General features: G+C 36.6%; 1 long non-coding RNA gene across 1 annotated transcript in view; it reads left to right on the top strand.

Annotated features, from left to right (window-relative positions):
* The first annotated feature begins 3,143 nt into the window (after positions 1-3,143).
* The window catches only part of LOC126491548 (uncharacterized), a 19,978-nt gene continuing 19,678 nt past the window's right edge, over positions 3,144-3,443 (top strand). Inside the window, exon 1 of the long non-coding RNA XR_007589419.1 lies at positions 3,144-3,308. This is a non-coding gene — a long non-coding RNA (uncharacterized lncRNA). The remainder of the gene's footprint in view (positions 3,309-3,443) is intronic.

Here is a 3,443-nt window from a genome sequence, read left to right as displayed (position 1 = left end):
CAGCTTGGTTTCCCAACTTAGTATTTCTTGGCTAACTCTCTTTCTGAGACGGGGATAGATATAAAGATAGTCATTGTTTACAGTAGCTACACAGTAGTCCATAATCTAAATTACCACAATTAGCAATTGGTATTCTATTCACGAGCATTTGATTGTTTTAACTTCTGCTATTACAAACAATCATCCTGTTACCTATCTCTTCACATATATGTTAGAATTCTTACACGAAAGATAACATGTGGGAATGTAAAACAGTGTAATCACTTTTAAAACAGTCTGGCACCTCCTCAAAGGCTAATCATAGAGTTACCAAATGATCTAGCAATTCCAAGTACATATTGTCAAAGTGAAAACATATTTGCAGGTACAATCTTGCATGTAAATGTTCATGCTAGCATTATTCATGAAACTCAAAAAGAGGGAGCAACTGAAATGCCTATCAACTAATAATGGATAAGCAAACTATGAGTTACACATAGACACAGATTCATTATGCATACCGTAAAATATTCCTCAGCCATAAAGAGTAATGGCTGAGAGCCATTCTACATGTTGGTATTGATGAAGCTTGAATACAGCTTAGTGAAAGATTTCACGCTGTGAAATTTTATTTATCATAAATATCCATGACAGATAAATCTATGTATACACAAAATTGATTTGGGGCTATCAGAATCAGGGGGGAAGGTGGGGCCAGGTTTTATCTTTAGGATTTCAAAACTGACATAAGCCTGTCAATATACAAAAAAAAGCCCACTTGAATACGTTAAATGAGTGAATTTTATAGATGTGAATTATATCTAAATAAAACAGTTTTGAAAAACTGGTAATATAAAATCTTTCAAAGAAGGACCAGTGTAGAATATATGCTTTCTAGTGGAACAATTTTATATTAAGATATCCCCCCCATATACCCCAGAAAAATTCCTTTATCTAATTTTTCCCACCAGACAGTTAAAACGCTTCTGCTCATTTCCAAAGGAAATGACTGTTTAAATTTGAAGAGAAAAAAATTAAATCAAAGATTAGCATTCAGAAACAAGCCTGAATGTCTTTTTTAATAGTTTCTGTGCTGCTGTTGTTTTTTTTTCTAATTACAAAAGCAGCACATACTCACTGTATGAAATTTGGAAAATTTGGAAAAGACATAAAAGCCCAGAGAGAAGAAAGGAAAGATTATGTTACCCTGCTACCCAGGCTTATACACAACTTTATGTGTGAGTTTCTTATTTTCATATTATGATATCAAAACCCAATTTTTAATGGAGACACTGTTTTCTAATATAAGCTAATACCATCATTTATTTGATCACTTTCCAATTTGGAGGTACTTAGGTGTTTCCAAATTTTTCACCTCTACAATTGTTTATGTAAACAAGTCTTTTTGTGCATCCTCAGTTATTCCATTAAGAGCCAAATTGAAAAAACTGGGCATATATATACACGCATGCACTCAAAATGTCCTTCAAAAAGGTTCTGACAATTTATAACTCCACAAAAAGTGTTGTTAATGAGCTCACCATTACTTTAAATGATGCCTGTTGGCCAGGTTTCTCCAGTTCTTGAACTTTTGTTGTGTGTAAATGGTCCATTTATCTCTTTTATCATTTTGTTAATCTGTGAGAACTCTTTATATACTAATAAATGACAATATCAGAATTTTTCTATTCGATATGATCACATATTAAATACCATCTTCACATATACAGAACCAATGTGCTTCTCTGGAGTCTTTATGTCTTCCTCAGGGCAAAACTTCTCCAAATCCAAAGGGGGGAAGGACAGAGATATTTCTTTTCCTTTCTTTCCAGCACATAGTAGAAGATATAAGGAACCCACAAATGACCTTAAAAATAAATGGACCATGTTATTAGAGAAATAATTCAATCTCCCCTGTGGGTTCATTAATGACTCCTATAAACACCTTTTCTCCCATGTCCCTCTGGGTACCTAATGCTTGTTCTAAATCAATAGCCCCAGAAGTTAAGGAAGTGTTCAAACCATCTCTTTCCACCAACAACTCAAACTGAAGCTTTCCTCTTTTTTCCAGGCACCTTAGCACTTGGTGGTACTTATAGAACAAACTCCTGCACATCTAATCACCACATCTAATTCCATGGAAGAGAATTTTTTCACTAACATGTTAGTAAATTACGAAGTTAACTGAGATGGTAGACTCTTGACAGCCTGGTAAGGTGAAGCAGACTGTTTCTCAACTCCATCTCCTGAATTGTATCTACCACAGGAAGACTTTCTTTTTCTTCCCACACAAAGTTCTTAGGAGTTCTGTTTACCATGTCCGTGCTGAACCATGCAGTAGCATGGGGTGGAGAGTGACTTGGATCACTAACAACAGGCTATTGATTTGGGGTTACCTGAAGGTCCTGGGTTTCATATACTTATGTATGTCACATGAATTCTGTCCCCTCTTCATTCATGCATTGAAACTCGCATGTACTAACAATTTCTATACTACCCCTCCTCTCGATGTGATGTCTCTGGAGATGGGCCTTCAGAGGTAATTATATTCAGATGAGGTAATGAGGTTGGAGTTCTCCTGGTCATATTCATGTCCTTACCAGAAAATGAAAGAGACAGACACTAGGCCTACCTCTCTTCACTTTGTGAAGACACTGGGATGAAGAGGTCACATACAAGTCAAAGAGAGGTCTCTCTGCATGAATCATATAGGGGAGAACTTTAGCGTGTCCTTTCCAATTTCTACAATAGTGGTTCTCAATCAGTGGGTTCCCACCCCAAATGATAGCATATCATATATTTACTTTACAATTCACAATAGTAGCAAAACTGCAGTTACAAAGTCACAATGAAATAATTTTGTGGTTGGGGTCACTACAACATGAGGAATTGTATTAAAGGGTCATAGCATTAGGAAGGTTGAAAACCACTGTTCTAGAAATATGACTAAGTAAATTTCACTTATACAACTCAACCTGACTTTATTATTTTATTGTGGTAACTTGCACTTGCAGCACATAGACAACAATTAATGCTAGAGATTCATTCATTATGAGTTTATACTGATTGTCCAGTTCTCAGTTCAAATGAAAGAAGCCACATGGAGGAAGAATCAATGAATCACAAGTACAAGTGAAGAATATCTGGGTCCTTTCATAGGGACATGATGTGGGAGTGATTTCTTATTAATAAAAAAACTGCCTAGGCCCCTTGATAAGGCCCACCCTTAGGTGGGTGGAGAAAACAGGAGAATTCTGGGAGAAGGAGTCTTGGTGGGGAGTCGCCATGGTTCTCCCGTTCCAGACAGACGCAGGTTAAGATCCTCCCTGGTAAGCCAGCTCGTGGGCTACACAGAATATTAGAAATGGGTTAGAACAATATGTAAGAGCTAGCCATAAGGAACTGGAACTATCCGGGCCAGGCAGTGTTTGAAAGAATACAGTTTCCGTGTAATTATTTCTGGG

Source organism: Alexandromys fortis, unplaced genomic scaffold (genome assembly GCF_014885135.2).
Source record: "Alexandromys fortis isolate MF-2015 unplaced genomic scaffold, M_Fortis_MF-2015_v1.1 scaffold_241, whole genome shotgun sequence".
NCBI classification, from domain to species: domain Eukaryota; kingdom Metazoa; phylum Chordata; class Mammalia; order Rodentia; family Cricetidae; genus Alexandromys; species Alexandromys fortis.
This window is presented reverse-complemented; position numbering and strand designations above follow the sequence as displayed.